The 18,564-nt window shown below is 42.7% G+C and overlaps 1 protein-coding gene across 1 annotated transcript in view; it reads right to left on the bottom strand.

Moving 5' to 3' along the window:
* The window catches only part of LOC127001961 (calcium-activated chloride channel regulator 2-like), a 286,985-nt gene that overhangs the window by 110,100 nt on the left and 158,321 nt on the right, over positions 1 to 18,564 (bottom strand). The gene's annotated exons all lie outside the window — the stretch shown is intronic.

The raw sequence follows: 18,564 nt of genomic DNA, 5'->3' as shown, positions 1-18,564 counted from the left end.
CTCCCTCTCTCGCCAGATGATGCACTCTTCCGATCGTCTGCTTCGTCTTCTTTTGTCGTGAGGCGGATGTTTTTCCGTCTCCCGCCGCGCCCGTCTGATGCCAAACTTGCTGGTACGCGTTCGCCTCCTCCTCCTTCTCCTCCTGGCTCCTTCTCCTCACCTTCTCCTCCTCCTCCTGGTTCCTTCTTCTCCTCCTCCTCCTCCTCTTCCTCCTCTTGGTGTCTGTGTCAGTTATATTCTTTTCTTCCTCTCTTTCTTCAGCTTCATCTCCTCCTACTGCTCCTTTTGCCGTCTGTCGCTTTCTCCTCCGCCTCCTCCTCCTCCTCCTCTTCTTCATCCCCCTTCTCATTGTGCTGGTTTCGATGTATGTCTGTGTTTGTGTCTGTCTTCTATTTCGTCTTCTTCTTTAACGAACATCTCCTCCTCCTCCTCCTCCTCCTCCTCCTCCTCCTCCTCCTTCTTCAATTTCAGTTTATTGTCAGGTTTCTCTTTTTTTATTTCTTTGTTGTATCTTTGTGACACTGCTGAGTCCTGGTGCATTTCTCTTCCTCCTCCTTCTTTTCCTCCTCCTCCTCCTACGTTTCCTCCTCCTCCTTCATCTCACTGGCAAGTTTATCTCTCCGTCGTCGTAGTATATTTGCTGTTTTTCCTCCACCTTCTCCAGTGCAGTTTAGTACCTTCATCTCCCTTTCCTCCTCCTCCTCCTCCTCCTCCTCCTCCTTCATCTTATCGCCAACTCTCTATTCCTTTCTTCGTGGGATATACATTTCTAGTGTAACAGATGCCCCTCCTCAAAACTGCATCGCGTGTCTCTCCGTTCCTGACAAAATCAACTTTCGTCTCAAATTTTCAGTAAACAACAGACAGGAAAGACATCTGCCATCACCCCGCCGCTTGAGTCCGTTTCCGTCTTTCAGTTTCTATCTTTCTGTTGTCCTCATGGTCGGTGTCGGCAAAGAGCTGCTGGAGGCTCGGTAGTAGAGGAGAACGGTCTTCGAAGCTTGCGAGGAAGAGGTGAGACAGGAAGACGGGCGGGTGAGGGAATGGGAGAGGAAGAGAGAAAGAAAGGTAGAGAGGAAATGAGGATGCTACAGAGAGGTAAAGGTTTGGAAGGGTACGTAACGAGCGGACTAGCGGGCGAGAGAAAGGGTCAGAGAAAGGGAAGGAAGGAAAAGAGTCGCTAAAATGTAAGAGAAGAATTTGAACGGTAGGGAAACGGATAATGGGCGGCGGGGGGGGGGGGCGAGAATGTGGGTGAGGGAAAGATAAAAAGAAGGAAAAGGAGGAGTTAGGAAAGTTATAAAAGAAGAAAATTTGACAGCTAGGGAAAAGGATAATGGGAGGAGGGGGGGGGCGAGAATGTGGGTGAGGGAAAGATAAAAAGAAGGAAAAGGAGGAGGTAGGAAAGTTATAGAAGAAGAAAATTTGACAGGTAGGGAGAAGGATAATGGAGGGGGGGGGAGAATGTGGGTGAGGGAGAGAGAAAAAGAAGGAAAAGGAGGAGGTAGGAAAGTTATAGAAGAAGAAAATTTGACAGGTAGGGAGAAGGATAATGGAGGGGGGGGGAGAATGTGGGTGAGGGAGAGAGAAAAAGAAGGAAAAGGAGGAGGTAGGAAAGTTATAGAAGAAGAAAATTTGAAAGGTAAGGAGATGGATAATGGAGGGGGGGGGGAATGTGGGTGAGGGAGAGAGAAAAAGAAGGAAAAGGAGGAGGTAGGAAAGTTATAGAAGAAGAAAATTTGAAAGGTAAGGGAAGGATGTGGGTGAGGGAGAGAGAAAAAGAAGGAAAAGGAGGGGGTAGGAAAGTTATAAAAGAAGAAAATTTGAAAGGTAAGGAAAATGATAGCAGGGGAGAACGTGGGCGATGGCAAAGGTGAGAAAAGATGGTAAAGGGGGAGGCAAGAAAATTATATAAGGGGAGAACTTGAAAGATAGGAAGAATAGGAAATCGCTTAAGTTTGTGCCTATGTGTGCTGATGTGGAAGAGTGTTGAAGGTGAAGGGAGGGAGGAAGGGGAGGTGAAAAGAAAGGATGTGGAATAGTATAGCGAAGGGAAGGTTAGGAAAAGGAAGGGAGGGAGGAAGAAAGGGATGTGAAAAAGTGAAGGTGTAGGGAAGAGAAGGGATGTGGAATAGCGGTGAGGGTATTGTTAGGAAAAGGAAGGGAGGGAGGAAAGAAGATGTGTGGAATGGGGGGAAAGATATAAGGAAGGGAAGGAAGGAAACGGATGTGGGATAGCGGAGAAGGTAGAGGGAAAAAGGAAGGGAAAGAAGGGAAGGGATGTGAAGTAGTGAAGGTATAAGAAGAGAGAGAGGAGGGAAAAGAGGTGAAATAGTGAAGGTAGGGTGAGGGGAAGGAAAGAAAAGGAAGAAGGAAGGGGTGTGGATAGTATTGGTGAAGATATAGGGAGAAGGAAGGAAGGGAGGGAGGGAAGGAAGGGCAAAGAATCAGAGGAAAGAGAAGAAAGAAGGAAGGGGTGGATAGTATTGGTGATGGTATAGGGAGAAGAAGGAAGGGAAGGAGGGAAGGAAGGGCAAAGAGTCGAAGGAAGGGGTATGGAAAGTATTGTTAAAGGTATAATGAGAAGAAGGTAGGAAGGGAAGGAGGGAAGGAAGGGCAAAGAGTTGAAGGAAGGGGTATGGAAAGTATTGTTAAATGTATAATGAGAAGAAGGAAGGAAGGGAGGGAAGGAAGGGCAAAGAGTTGAAGGAAGGGGTATGGAAAGTATTGTTAAAGGTATAATGAGAAGAAGGAAGGAAGGGAAGGAAGGAAAGGCAAACAGTCTAACTTCCATCATTTCTAACCTGTCACTGCCCACCGTCGCCGCCACTCCCCAGCAAGCGGTTCTTTATGTAGTCGCGTTGGAAGTTATTGTTTCTCGCGAGTGGGTACACTGTCTCAATGCGTCCCCGCCTCGTTCTGTCTTCTTCTCTTTACTCTCTTCTCTTCTTCGTCTCTTTCTTTGCTCCTTTTTCTCTTCTTTTCTTAACCTTTTTCTCTTCCGTGTTCCGATGTTTCTTCTCTTTCCAGTTCTCCTATTTAACTCCTTTTCTCCCGCGTTTCTTTCTTCTCTCCTTTTTTGTTCTCCTCTTTACCTCCTCGTCCGTGTTTCTTTCGTTCCTCTTTTTCTGTTTTCTTCTTTACCTCCTTCCCTTCCACGTCCAGTTCTTCGCTCCTTTTCTGTCCTTCTCTTTAGTCTCTTCTCTTCTGCGTTTCGTTCTTCTCTGCTTCTCAGTTCTCCTCTCTCTCATTCTCTTCAGCGCCTCGTCCTTCGTTCCTTTTCTGTTCTTCTCTTTAGTCTCTTCTCTTCTGCGCCTCGTGTTTCGCTCGTTATCTCTTCTTCTCTTCTGCGTCTCATTCTTCTCTTCTTTTCTGTTCTTCTCTTCACCCTCTTCTTTTCCGCGTCTCGTTCTTCTCTTCTTTTCTGTTCTTCTCTTCACCTTCTTCTCTTTCGCGTCTCGTTCTTCGGTCCTTATCTGTTCTTCTCTTCACCTTCTTCTCTTCCGCGTCTCGTTCTTCTCTTCTTTCCTGTTCTTCTCTTCCGCGTCTCGTTCTTCTCTTCTTTTCTGTTCTTCTCTTCACCTTCTTCTCTTCAGGGTCTCGTTCTTCTCTTCTTTTCTGTTCTTCTCTTCACCTTCTTCTCTTTCGCGTCTCGTTCTTCTCTTCTTTCATGTTCTTCTCTTCTTTTCTGTTCTTCTCTTCACCTTCTTCTCTTCAGTGTCTCGTTCTTCTCTTCTTTTCTGTTCTTCTCTTCCGGGTCTCGTTCTTCTCTTCTTTTCTGTTTTTCTCTTCCTCGTCTCGTTCTTCTCTTCTTTTCTGTTCTTCTCTTCACCCTCTTCTTTTCCGCGTCTCGTTCTTCCCTCTTTACTGTGCTTTCTTTATCTTCTCCTTCTTGTTTTCCTGCGTTTTCATTTTCGTTTGATCGTCTTCTTTTCGTATTTCGTTTTCTTCTCCTACTTCTTCACCTCCTCTATAACGAACGGCACATACATAAAAAAAAGAATAAAGAAAAACATTTAAGTTCTTGTTGTCCAAGTCTTGAGTTTCTCCTTTTTCTTTTTCTTTTTCCTCCAGGGGCTGAGGGTCTAAGTAGCAGCCCTACACTGACCAGCAAACGCCTGTCAGTCCTCAGAGCAGTCATAAAACATAAACTAAAGAATCAAGTGGTGGTGAAGGGGGATAATGGTGGCGAGGCTAGAGATGGTGTTGAGTGGAATGGCGGCAGTGGTGGTGGTGGTGGTGGTGGAGAATGACAAATGCCGCTTGTGAAAACAGAGAACACACACACACACACACACACACACACACACACACACACGCAATATACATATATGCAAAATGAGAGACAAGAAAAATGTATATAAAAAAACGGGAGAGAGAGAGAGAGAGAGAGAGAGAGAGAGAGAGAGAGAGAGAGAGAGAGAGAGAGAGAGAGAGAGAGAGAGAGAGAGAGAGAGAGAGAGAGAGAGAGAGAGAGAGAGAGAGAGAAAAACTAGTGACAGAGTGAGCAAGAGTGTGACAAAAAGTGAGTCGTGAGCTCAGTAATTTCCTTGAGCCGAGAGCGAGTGAGAGAGAGAGATCAAAGTGTGGAAACATAAATATACAAGGGATTGTTAATTCACGAGAGTGCAGGATCAGCCTCTGACGGGAGCAGGAAAGAAAGGAAAAAATACTGTGTGTGTGTGTGTGTGTGTGTGTGTGTGTGTGTGTGTGTGTAATTCACCACGGACTGATCACAAGTTGAACTCGCTTTCGCCAGCAGGTACCCTCACGACGTGAGCAAGTGCTCATTAGTGTGTGTGTGTGTGTGTGTGTGTGTGTGTGTGTGTGTGTGTGTGTGTGTGTGTGTCTGTAATAATAATAATAATAATAATAATAATAATAATAATAATAATAATAATAATAATAATAATAATAATAATAATAATAATAATAATAATAATAATAATAATAATAATAATAATAATAATAATAATAATAATAATAATAATAATAATAATAATAATAATAATAATAATCGGTTTATTTCGGAAATTGCAGCCGTGAGGCTGAAAATGTACATATTAAAGTAACAAAGAGTAACTATAAAAATAAAGTACAATATGAAAGGGATGTGGGGGATTGGTAATTTACATTAAGGGAGCGAAAGTTGTGATGATGCTTGAGGGGTGAGGAGGTGGAGTGCGGTGTGGTAGAGCGATGGGGCGGGAAGGTGATCTGGAAGGCGAGTAGGTGTTAATCCGAGGTGATCCCCAGGTCAAAATGCTGGGTCAGGTAGCAGCAGCTGGCCTGAGAGCAGGTAGGTAGAGGCGGTATCGACGGTCAACCAGAAAGGGGCTTCTTAGCGGTGAAGTGCTAATCCATGCAGCTGGCGAGACAGATGTGAGGACTCATTGCTGTACGTGGGAACAAACTGCACAGCCTCGGTGATGAGCAGCCTGTACATTGCCCCCACCTGAGTGACGAAGCCTCCACTGCACTGCACCTGACCAGATTTAAACAGCAGGATGGGCAGGCTGGTGAGCCTGGGGAGACCTCGGGGCGATGGTAGGGGCTTGATATAAGGGTGCGTCCACACGGTCGAACAGTGTCCGTCGGACAAACACTGTTACCATATCATAAGGCGAACCAGGATGACGTCATAATCGTTGAAACGAGGGAAGTTGATATGGCAACAAACAGTGGTTCCAGATGAAGTTGTATACCACAGTTTCTACTCTGTTCACCAAGCAAAGACCGGCAGACAATGTTCGAAGCGGATGTCCGTAGGCAACACACAGGTATTTACGTCAGTGTTAGTGTGGACTTCGGTGACAGGTGGTTGGTGCCAGCGTCTAGTGCGGTATATCACCATGGTGCACAATAAAAAATAAAAATAAAAACCAAGAAAATTGCACTATGCAACATGTTCATCGTTTGCCTGGCAGTATCGTATGGTTCTTAGCCTCTGTCCCACTAGACAGTGTCCGAAGTTCCGATGCTACGAACATGGGCAGTGTCCGGTACACCTCTTGGTGCTCGCTTCTGAAGTCACCAGCGAGCTTTTCCGCTTTCCATTGTTAACTGGTAACAGTGTTTGTCCGACGAACATTGTTCGACCGTGTGGACGCACCCTAAGGCCGCAGCGGCGACACACTCGGCGATCTGTGTCCTCCCGGTATACCACACACGCACTCCACTCACTGTCTGACAGACTGTCAATATGATTTCACTTAATGTCACAAAAAAAATGGTCTTGCTATGTTATGTTTCTGGAAGTTGGTTTCTTGATGAAAGGGGAGAGGGGGATGGAGGAGAAGAGGAGAGGCCAACAGGCTGGCTCCGGGCTACTCCATTCGGGTGTGTGTGTGAGTGTGTGTGTGTGTGTGTGTGTGTGTGTGTGTACGATAGATAGATATAGACAGACAGAGAAAAAAACGAATAGACAGAAAGAGAAAGACTGGCAAAGAGGCAGAGAAATGTGAACTCAGTATCATTCTTTTTTTCATTCTCACCTTTCATCACCACTACCACCATAAGCCTCACCGCCACCACCAGCACCACCACCACCACCACCACCACGAGTAGCAACAATAATACCGCCACCACAACAAAACCAACTCCGCTACCACCGCCACTAACAACAACAAAAACAACACCTAAAACACCTCCCTTCCCAAACCATTCTCCTAGTCCGCTGATATTGTAAAGTCGAATCCTTGCATTGCCACAAGTTGCCTTTTAACTCAGTTTCTTTAAGTTTCCCCTGAGAGGACCCGTCAGGCCAGCGCTGGTTCCCCACTGTAAAAGCTGAAATGACGGTATCTTACTTGGCAAAACCTTTATAGAGGAGTTTTCTTAGGAGGAGGAAGAGGAGGAGGAGGAACAGTAGGAAGAGATGGAGGAGGAGCAGAAGGAGGAGGTGGAGGAGCAGGAGAACCAGAAGGAGGGTTAGTGAAGGGAGGACAAGGCGGCAAGGAATGGTGGGAAGAGTAAAAGGAATACAAGAAGGACGAAGAGGAGGAATAGGAGAAGGAGAAAGAGGAGAGGATGGAAACAGATGACATGAAGACGAGGAGGAATAGGAAGAGGAAAAGTTAGAGGACGCAAGGGAAAGGGAAGTGTGAGAGGAGGAGGAGGAGGAGGGAGAGGAAGAAGAGTAGTAGGAAGAGTATGAGAAAAAGGAGGAGGACGGGGAGGAGGAGAGGAACAGAATTTAACTTTCATTTCTCTCCATTCTCCGTTCGTTTTCTTCCTTTACTTCATTCTTTGCTCTTTTCTGTTTTCTCCCTCGTGTCCTTCAATATTATTTTATTTCCTCAGTTTGTCTTTTATATTTTCCGTGCATCTTCTCTTCCTCCATCCTAACATAATTTCCTCAGCCATTACTCATATGTTTTTGCCTATTTCTAAACATTTCTTTCCTCACTCATTCTTCATTTCTCTTTCCCTATCTTCTCTTCCTGCCTCTCTTCCTTCACTTCCTATTCCTCTTTCATCCTCTAAAAGTTTCTGCTTTAACTTAGGTTTTCTCTTTTATCTGCGTCCTCTGCGTCTTTCTTTCACTTCATTCCTTCGTCTAAAGCCTTTCTATCATATTTCTATCATATTTATCTTCTTTGCATCTGCCTTCCGCTCTCTCTCTCTCTCGGACATATTCCACTCAACACATAACTGTTTTTTTGTGTGGATTTTTACTTTTCTTATATTTTTCAATGAAATTTTTGTGCCCTTTTGCTGCAGCTTTTATAGTCTCTTTCATTTTTCTCTGCTGTGGGGCTTTTTTTTGTGAGGTGGGGCGCCATTTTCTTCTTTTTTTTCCTCTCTCTGTCTTTCGGTTTCACGGCCTTGTATTCCTTCCTTTGTTTTCCACACCATTATCCGGAGCAACGAATATACTTACATTGCGATCCACAAGTAAAAAAAAATAGGGTAAAATGTGTTCTCTCTCTCTCTCCATCTTTCTATACCTATCTCTGTCTCTAAAGTTTTTTCTATACTCCAATATACTTTACTGTGTCTGTCTGTTTGTCTTTGTATCTCTGACTCTTTTTATTTGTCTGTCTGTCTGTCTGTCTGTCTCTGTCTGTCTGTTCAACGATACCTTAATAAAAAAGCTCGCAAACTCTTTATATACACCAATCTGTCTATCTATCTGTTTAGCGATGATTTAACAGCAATGGACACGCATCTGATTTGTCCTCGACTACTATTACTCACACACACACACACACACACACACACACACGCACACACAGACAGACAGACCCCCTCCCCCCCACACACATAGACAGACCCCTCCCCCACACACACTCACCCCCCTCCCTCCCACACACGCGTACAAAAAACAATAAAGGACATTCACCAAAACAAACTAATTATGGCGCGGCGGATCAGGTACAAATTGGCTACTACCTGTTACGCTTTGCCTGCAGCTTTACGCAACTCTGCCCTAAATGAAAGCTGGAAATTTACAATGCAGTACCGGTGATGGATTGCTAATTACGATGACAGGGAAATAAAATGATAATGAGGGAAAGATTAAAGCTGAGGTGACGTTGAACACACTTTTGGGCTTATGTACGATGAGATAAAATGAATATAATGACTCGCCAGTGAAGGATAACGATGAGCATTTTTTAAGACGGGTTTCTATCTTGTTTTCCGTTTCTTTTTTTGTTGTTGTTGTTTTGAGTGATTTTTTCTTCGTTTCATGTTGTTTCTTCTTCGTTTTAAGCTCGGTTTCTTTTTCGTTTTAGTTTGAGTTTCTTTTTCGTTTTATGTTCAGTTTCTTCTTGGTTTTAAGATGGGTTTCTTCTTGTTGGTTAGATTGGGTTTTTTCTTGGGTTTGAGTTTCTTCTTGGTTTTAAGTTTGGTTTCTTCTTGGTTTTAAGATGGGTTTCTTCTTGTTGGTTAGATTGTTTTTTTTCTTGGGTTTGAGTTTCTTCTTGGTTTTAAGTTTGGTTTCTTCTTGGTTTTAAGTTTGGTTTCTTCTTCGTTTTGAGTTTCTTCTTGGTTTTAAGTCTGGTTTCTTCTTGGTTTTAAGTTTGGTTTCTTCTTAGTTTTGAGTTTCTTCTTGGTTTTAGGTTGGGTTTCTTCTTGGTTTTAGGTTGGGTTTCTTCTTGTTTTTAAGTTTGGTTTCTTCTTGGTTTTAAGTTTGGTTTCTTCTTGGTTTTAAGTTTGGTTTCTTCTTGGTTTTAAGTTTCTTCTTGGTTTTAGGTTGGGTTTCTTCTTGGTTTTAGGTTGGGTTTCTTCTTGGCTTTAAGTTTGGTTTCTTCTTCGTTTTGAGTTTCTTCTTGGTTTTAAGTTGGGTTTCTTCTTGGTTTTAGGTTGGGTTTCTTCTTGGTTTTAAGTTGGGTTTCTTCTTCGTTTTGAGTTCCTTGGTTTTAGGTTGGGTTTTTCTTGGTTTTGAGTTTCTTCTTTGGTTTAAGTTTGGTTTCTTTTTCGTTTTGAGTTTCTTCTTGGTTTTAGGTTGTTGTTTTTTCTTGGTTTTGAGTTTCTTCTTGGTTAAGTTTGGTTTCTTCTTCGTTTTGAGTTGGGTTTCTTCTTATTTAAGTTGGGTTTTCTTGGTTTTGGTTTCTTCTTATTGGTTTTAAGTTAGGTTTCTTCTTATTGGTTTTAAGTTGGGTTTCTTCTTATTGGTTTTAAATTGGATTGCTTCTTATTGGTTTTTAGTTAGGTTTCTTCTTATTGGTTTTAAGTTAGGTTTTTTCTTAAGTTAGGTTTCTTCTTATTGGTTTTAAGTTGGGTTTCTTCCTATTGGTTTTAAGTTAGGTTTCTTCTTAAGTTAGGTTTCTTCTTATTGGTTTTAAGTTGCGTTTCTTCTAGTTTGGTTTTAAGGTTTCTTCTTATTGGTTTTAAGTTGGGTTTCTTCTTATTGGTTTTAAGTTAGGTTTCTTCTTATTGGTTTTAAGTTGGGTTTCTTCTTATTGGTTTTAAGTTGGGTTTCTTCTTATTGGTTTTAAGTTAGGTTTCTTCTTATTGGTTTTAAGTTGGGTTTCTTCTTATTGGTCTTAAGTTAGGTTTCTTCTTATTGGTTTTAAGTTGTGTTTCTTCTTATTGGTTTTAAGTTGGGTTTCTTCTTGTTGGTTTTAAGTTAAGTTTCTTCTTAAGTTAGGTTTCTTCTTATTGGTTTTAAGTTGGGTTTCTTCTTATTGGTCTTAAGTTAGGTTTCTTCTTATTGGTTTTAAGTTGTGTTTCTTCTTATTGGTTTTAAGTTGGGTTTCTTCTTGTTGGTTTTAAGTTGGGTTTCTTCTTATTGGTTTTAAGTTGGGTTTCTTCATCGCTTTAAGTTGTGTTCCTTTTTCATTTTAAGTTGGGTTGCTTCTTCGTCCTAAGTTGGGTTTTTATTCCGTTTTAAGTTGGGGTTTCTTCTTCGTTTTGGGTTGGGATTCTATTTCTTCGTTTTAAGTTGAGTTTCTCCTTCGTTTTAAATTTGCGCTCTTGTTCAGCTTCGCTGAAGTTTCATTACCTCTAAACAGACTGTAAAAAATGCAGAGAACAGTAATATACATCGCTAGGTAGAGATACATCCACATTAATGGTAATGAAAGAACGTGAAAACATAATAGGATTTTCATGAACTGTGCATTATGATGAGTATCATGTAATGGACAATACTCACGTGTAATACTATACGTATTATTCATTATTCAGAGAGCAGAGTAAAATTACGTCGTCGTTCAAAGCTCGTGCATAAGACGATACACACAGATACAATGAATAACAATGTATTCTCGTGTGTTATTCTATATCGTCTCCGCGGTAGTATTCACTGTAAGTCGTTCCCCGAGGTCATATCACGCATAGTGTATTCATAGAAGGAGCAAAACCGGCTTATACAGCAACATGAAGAGCGGAAGTACCAGCTTGTGCTTGGAAAACACTGAACGCAGAAGGAAAAGCGAAAAATGACCGTGTGTGTGTGTGTGTGTGTGTGTGTGAGAGAGAGAGAGAGAGAGAGAGAGAGAGAGAGAGAGAGAGAGAGAGATTTACATAGATTTACATAGAAAATCAGACCACACAGACCCCATGGTCCAGACTTGGTGGTCTGTCCTTAAACCTAAGTGATTTTACATTAATCAGAAGACTCCAAAACGTTGCATTTCTAGTTGATATTAAGTTGAAGGAAGTGACGGTCGAGCTTATTTTGAAGGAGCAATCGTGTTACACTGGACCACTGATGATGGGAGGTTATTTCATTCTCGCACTACAACGCTGGTGAAGAGAGAGAGAGAGAGAGAGAGAGAGAGAGAGAGAGAGAGAGAGAGAGAGAGAGAGAGAGAGAGAGAGAGAGAGAGAGAGAGAGAGAGAGAGAGAGAGAGAGAGAGAGAGAGAGAGAGAGAGAGAGAGAGAGAGAGAGAGAGAGAGAGAGAGAGAGAGAGAGAGAGAGAGAGAGAGAGAGAGAGAGAGAGAGAGAGAGAGAGAGAGAGAGAGAGAGAGAGAGAGAGAGAGAGAGAGAGAGAGAGAGAGAGAGAGAGAGAGAGAGAGAGAGAGAGAGAGAGAGAGAGAGAGAGAGAGAGAGAGAGAGAGAGAGAGAGAGAGAGAGAGAGAGAGAGAGAGAGAGAGAGAGAGAGAGAGAGAGAGAGAGAGAGAGAGAGAGAGAGAGAGAGAGAGAGAGAGAGAGAGAGAGAGAGAGAGAGAGAGAGAGAGAGAGAGAGAGAGAGAGAGAGAGAGAGAGAGAGAGAGAGAGAGAGAGTGTCTTTCTCAACAATAATCTGAGGCTGAAAACAAAGGCTGCAGTGTATCAGGCAGTGTGCATATCGACGCTCCTATATGCCTCAGAAACTTGGACACCGTATAGACGCCATTTTCAGCTGCTAGAGAACTTCCACACGAAATGCTTAAAGCGCATCTTAGCAGTATCTTGGGAAGACAGAATCACCCACGAGGAACTGTACTGTCGTCTCAATACAGTGAGCGTCGAGACCCAGCTAGCTAAGCGCCACCTCCGCTGGCTAGGGCATATCATCAGGATGCAGGACGACCGTCTCCCAAAACAAATGTTATATGGCAAGCTGTCACAAAGAAATCATTCAGTTGGAGGACAGAAGAAGAGGTTCAAAGATCATTAAAAAAATCTCCCCAGATGTATGAACATACAGCCTGCAACACTGGAACAATTAGCTTCAGACCGATCCATCTGGAAATCAGCATGCCACAAAGGAACAGAAGTAATTGAGGCTTCATTAAACCTAAAGAGAGCAACCAAGCGAGCCCGCCGGCATCATAGGGCTCAAGGACTCATCCCTCCCAATGAACTACACCCCTGTCATCTGTGCAACAAGATCTGTGCTTCCCGGATTGGACTTCACAGCCATCTGAGGTGGCACCAGAGGACAGAGCAGTGACATACATCATTCATCTCATTTTATGGAGCAACGTCGTCATCGGCAACGATGGACTGCCATAAGCAAGTGTGTGTGTGTGTGTGTGTGTGTGTGTGTGTGTGTGTGTGTGTGTGTGTGTGTGTGTAATAATAATAATAATAATAATAATAATAATAATAATAATAATAATAATAATAATAATAATAATAATAATAATAATAATAATAATAATAATAATGATAATAATAAACGGTTTATTAAGTGATAGCAGCTGTAAAGCTGAAAATATTCACGCTAAAAATACACTTTTTAAATATAATAGAAAAAAAAGGGAAAATGTACAATATGAAAGGGATATGGGGGTCTGGGGTGGTGGGGGGGAGGTGAGGTGGTGTGTGTGCGTGTGTGTGTGTGTGTGTGTGTAGCTGCGTTCACAAAGTGTGCGTGCGCGATCAAACACACGGAAGAGAAAAATATAAATAAAAAAACATTGATTAATTTAAAAAGAGAAAGAAACAAAATGACAATGAAAAAATATATGAGAGGAAAAAGTTAAGAGCAGAGCGCAAAAAAAATACCCAGAATAATAATTTAGACTCTGGAGATATAAAAGAGAAAAGAGAAAAATAAGAGAAAAAAAATTCTATATAAAACAATTCGAGGCAAAGGACGAAAAATGAGAAGGATATTTCTTCATCCGGAGGAAGATAAGGAAGAGGAAGAGGCGGAGGAAGAAGAAGAAGAAGAAGAAGAAGAAGAAGAAGAAGAAGAAGAAGAAGAAGAAGAAGAAGAAGAAGAAGAAGAAGAAGAAGAAGAAGAAGAAGAAGAAGAAGAAGAAGAAGAAAGAGTGAAAGAAAGAAGCATAAAGAGAACACGAAAATGAAATATAAAGCAAAACAAAAGAAGAAGATGAAAAAGAAGAAGAAAAAGAAGAAGAACAAGAAAATATAAAATGAAGAGAGGAAGAAAGAAAAAAGAAAAAGAGAAAAAGAAAAAAGAAAACCAAATAAAAAGCAAGTACAAAACAAAATGAAGACGAAAACGAAAGAAAGAGGAGCTGGAGGAGGAGGAGGAGGAGGAGGAGGAGGAGGAGGAGGAGGAGGAGGAGGGGGAGGAGGAGGAAGAAAAAGAAAACAAAAAAAGAAACAGGAAGAACAAACAGACTCTTAAAAGGAAGGAGGAGGAGGAGGAGGAGGAGGAGGAGGAGGAGGAGGAGGAGGAGACATGACACCTCGCATTATGTTTGGTGAGGACAATGATGCCGCCCTTTCAGACTTAATTCAAGGAGGAGGAGGAGGAGGAGGAGGAGGAGGAGGAGGAGGAGGAGGAGGAGGAGAAGACATGAGGTGACACAATGGCCCCTTGGGAAGACCTCATTCTTGTGTCAGATGTTGTTATACAGGAAGAAGAGGGGGAAGAAGAGGAAGAGAGAGGAGAGGAGGCAGAAGGAAGGAGGAAGAAGAAGAGGAACATGAAAAAGCGAAGTAGCTGGAGAAGTGGCCATAAGAGAAGAAAGAGGAAGAGATAAGGGACGCATGCAGAGGAGAAAAAGGAGGAAAGAAAAAAATAAACTAGGAGGGAGAAGAATATGCATAGAAAGAGGGAGATAAGGGATTCTTGAATAGGATGAGGAGGAGGAAGAAGGAAAGAAGCCGAGAGAGAAAGAGAGATAGAGATACTCAAGAAGGAAAGAAGCTGGATGAGGAAGAGGAATAAGAAAATAAAGATGAACATAAGGAAAAGCTGAAGAGGTGGAGAAGTAGGAACGGAGTAATAAAAGAAGGACTTGGAGGAGATAGGAAAAGAGAAGACGAAAAATAAATGATTATGAGAGAATGAGAGGAAGATAAGAGGTGCTTCTAGTGGTATAAATAGTAAAATAAATGTAAGAGTGAAGGAGGAGGTGGTTTGAGATGTGGATGTTATGATGTGGATGTTATGATGTGGATAGTCTACGTGTGGATGTTCATATACAGGAGGTGGAGGTTGCAAGGGACTGATGGAATGGATACTCTAGTTTGCAAGAACGTAGAAAAGGAGAAACAGTATACCGGAGAAGACGAGGAAGAAAGAAAGAAAAGAAAGAAAAAGAAAGAAAGAAAGAAAGAAAATATGGAAACGAAATAGAGCAAAACAAAAAAGAAGAAAAGAAAAAGAAGGAACGTCAAAAAATAATGAGTCTGCAAAAAGAAGAACACAATGAGAGAGAAGGCGAGGAGGAAGAAGAGAAAATATAAACACGACGAAAAGGAGGAGAAGGAGAAAGAAGACGAGGAAAAGGAGAAAAGGGAGGAGGAGGAGGAGGAGGTGGAGGAGGGAGGAGGAATAGGAATCACCACTTTGATCAGACTCTGGACCCACTTCCCATTAAATATAAGCTAGAACGAAGCTTTCATTTACACAGGACCTGAAAACACTTATATATATATATATATATATATATATATATATATATATATATATATATATTTATATATATATATATATATATATATATATGTGTGTGTGTATGTGTGTGTGTGTGTGTGTGTGTGTGTGTGAGAGAGAGAGAGAGAGAGAGAGAGAGAGAGAGAGAGAGAGAGAGAGAGAGAGAGAGAGAGAGAGAGAGAGAGAGAGAGAGAGAGAGAGAGAGACAGAGAGAGAGAGAGAGAGAGAGAGAGAGAGAGAGAGAGAGAGAGAGAGAGAGAGAGAGAGAGAGAGAGAGAGAGAGAGAGAGAGAGAGAGAGAGAGAGAGAGAGAGAGAGAGAGAGAGAGAGAGAGAGAGAGAGAGAGAGAGAGAGAGAGAGAGAGAGAGAGAGAGAGAGAGAGAGAGAGAGAGAGAGAGAGAGAGAGAGAGAGAGAGAGAGAGAGAGAGAGAGAGAGAGAGAGAGAGAGAGAGAGAGAGAGAGAGAGAGAGAGAGAGAGAGAGAGAGAGAGAGAGAGAGAGAGAGAGAGAGAGAGAGAGAGAGAGAGAGAGAGAGAGAGAGAGAGAGAGAGAGAGAGAGAGAGAGAGAGAGAGAGAGAGAGAGAGAGAGAGAGAGAGAGAGAGAGAGAGAGAGAGAGAGAGAGAGAGAGAGAGAGAGAGAGAGAGAGAGAGAGAGAGAGAGAGAGAGAGAGAGAGAGAGAGAGAGAGAGAGAGAGAGAGAGAGAGAGAGAGAGAGGCGGGCGAGCAGGCAAACATGTGGGCTAAAAGTGGACTGGTTGAGAATTCTATGACTGCCAAGTTTATGATATCAACGACCTCTCTTGATTGTTTCCTCTACAGACGGCGCTGCGGCTTTTGCTTATGCCTTTGCCTTGTGTGGATCCTTGAAGAGGAGGGAGAAGAGGAGTGGGAGGAGGTAGATGGTGAAGATAGCAGGAACGGATGTCAATGAGAGAAATTAGGAGGAAAATAATAAATATAGGACGAAATTTGTACTTAGTTTAGCAGTCCCGGCAGAGTTTAAAAAGACGGATCACGGAAGGAGAAGAAAATAAATGTGGAGAGGAGTAAAAATGAGATTTGGAGAGATGTAACCGCAAAGGGCGTCCAGAGAAGGGAAGAGTTAAAGAAAATTAAAATAGAGACCAGACTACTGCTGAAGAATACTAGCAATATATACACAAACGGAGCACGGAGTGAATAGAGAAAATACGTTGTACGAAAAAAAACTGTAATAGGAGAGACGCAACGAGATAAAAAAAAAAAAACATTAGACAACTAATCTATAAGAATACAAAACATTAATGAAAAAAAAACGAAATAGCAAGTGAGGGTGAGTTAATTAGGGTCCAAACAGTGGCAGGTTGAAAGGAAATGAAGAAAAGGGAAACAAAGAGTACTTGGGCATTAGCATAAATATGACAACACGAAAAGCTAAAATAAGAGAAGTATAAAAAGGAAGGGCGTAGGTGAGACCGGGGGAGGGAAGGGGGGGGGGGGGCGTCTATGAGCCTCCAAACAGTGGCGAGATGAGAGGAGAGGAAGAAAAAGGGATAAAAAATATGTCTGGGCATTGGGGACAGTGATGGAAAAGGTATATGAAAAAAGTTTGCAAAAAAAGTCGAAAAAAAGGAGAGTGATAAGATAGTGCAACAGGGAAACTGGAATCTTTCTGAGAGGAAATCTTTATGAAGAGGAAACGAGTGGGAGGGCGGAGGAGGGAGAAAAAGGTGGATGTACCGGAGGCGTGGCAGAAGGAGGAGAAGAGGAAGGGAGAGGAGAGGAGAGGAGAGAAAAGAGGAGGAGGACGGGAGAACAAATGTTAGGAGAACGAGGATGCGAAGAGGTACTGGGCAAAAGAAAAGAGGAGGAGGAGGAGGAGGAGGAAAAGAAGGAGGAGGAGGAAAAGGAGGAGGAGGAGGAGGAGGAGGAGGAGGAGGTGAAGCTTCAAAACATGGACAAAAAGGCACCATTAAGTCTTTGCCAGCTTGGGTGAATTGATCTGTTCGTGAGTCATTTCAGGGAGCCGCAAAACAAGCTCAAGCATTTACTGTACGTATGCTTGAACTTTTACAACGAAATAACGGTGTATGGAATTCTTAAGGGAAGATCGTTCGAGAAATAAACCAATATCTGTAGCGCACCGACTCGCTTGAACTGGTAGACTATTATTGAACCTGTGACCGACCGTTGTTGAATTAAGTGAGGCAATTGTAGAACCGTATAAATTCACCCACTTCACTATTTCCTTTTTTTTTTTGGGGGGGGTATCCTATTAGTTATGTGCCGCTGTACTCAGGATATCTTGACTCCCAGGGGCAAGAGGAGGTAAAGGAGTAGGAGAAACGGACGAAAAAAAAAAGAAAATGCGAAGGGATATGAGGTAAAGACGGAGACAGTGAAGGGAGAGGAGAAGGAGGAGGAGGAGGAGGAGGAGGAGGAGGAGGAGGAGGAGGAATAAAAGAGATGGAGGAGGAGGAAAAGAGGAGGAGAAGGAGGAAGATAGAGGAGGAACAGAGGCTAAAGAAGAGAGGAAGGAGGAGGAGAAGGAAGAGGAGGAGGAGGAAGAATAAGAGATGGAGGAGAAGGAAAAGAGAAGGAGAAGAAGGAAGATAGAGAAGGAAGAGAGCCGAAAGATGAGAGGAAAGAGGAGGAGAAGGAAGAGTAGGAGTAGGCGGAAGAGAGGAGGAGGAGGAGGCAAGGGGTAGTGGGGCCGGCGGGGGAGGGGTGGAGGGGGAAAATGTGATAAAACGACGGAGGAGGAAGAATCGAAGTCGAAGTTTGGAAGAGGAGAAAGCGCGGTGAATTTTTATCGTCGGAGTTAAGGTGCCATTGGCCTGCCCGGGAAGACTGCGAACAAACAGTAATGCAGCGAGGGAAGCGTCTGCCTGGCCCAACCTTCGGCGCTCCCACGAGAGAGGAAAAGGGCGAAAGAAACGAGTATAAAAAAGGAGCAGAATAGAAAATACTAAAAAGAGAGGAAAAGATAGAAGTTAAGGGTCACGATTAAGATATGAAGGGTTAAGGTAAAAGGTGAAAGAAACGAGAAGTGCTTAGAGTTTAGAAAAGGGAAAGGGAAACAGTGAAAGAAAAGGAGAAGGATGAAAGAAAGATAGAGAGGAACAGGAAAGTTATATATAAGAAAGGGGAAGTAAGTAAGTAAGAAAGGGGAGAGGAAAAGAGTGAAGGATACGGAGAAGGATGAAGGAAAGATAGAGAAAAACAAAAAAAGTAATATGTAAAAAGGCAAAAGGGAAGAAAACTAAGTGGAAGAGAGAGAGAGAGAGAGAGAGAGAGAGAGAGAGAGAGAGAGAGAGAGAGAGAGAGAGAGAGAGAGAGAGAGAGAGAGAGAGAGAGAGAGAGAGAGAGAGAGAGAGAGAGAGAGCGAGAGAGAGAGAGAGAGAGAGAGAGAGAGAGAGAGAGAGAGAGAGAGAGAGAGAGAGAGAGAGAGAGAGAGAGAGAGAGAGAGAGAGAGAGAGAGAGAGAGAGAGAGAGAGAGAGAGAGAGAGAGAGAGAGAGATAGAGAGAGAGAGAGAGAGAGAGAGAGAGAGAGAGAGAGAGAGAGAGAGAGAGAGAGAGAGAGAGAGAGAGAAGCGGCAATCAACAACAAAACACATCCCCACCTTCTCATATAACCCCCTGCCCCCAAAAAAAAAAAAAAAAAAACGAAACTTGTGACACAGAAAACGAATAAACAATAAAAAGAGCATCATTTTGTCATCAAGAGAAAACGGAACCTCCTCCACTTGGCCCTCTGGCGGTGGCGGCGGAAAACAATCAAGTAGAAAACGAGACAAGAAGTAAAGAGACGAGGGACTCAACTAAACTGTACTCTATTACTTGTTTCTTCAA

Source organism: Eriocheir sinensis, chromosome 22 (genome assembly GCF_024679095.1).
Source record: "Eriocheir sinensis breed Jianghai 21 chromosome 22, ASM2467909v1, whole genome shotgun sequence".
In the NCBI taxonomy this organism is placed as follows: Eukaryota; Metazoa; Arthropoda; class Malacostraca; order Decapoda; family Varunidae; genus Eriocheir; species Eriocheir sinensis.
This window is presented reverse-complemented; position numbering and strand designations above follow the sequence as displayed.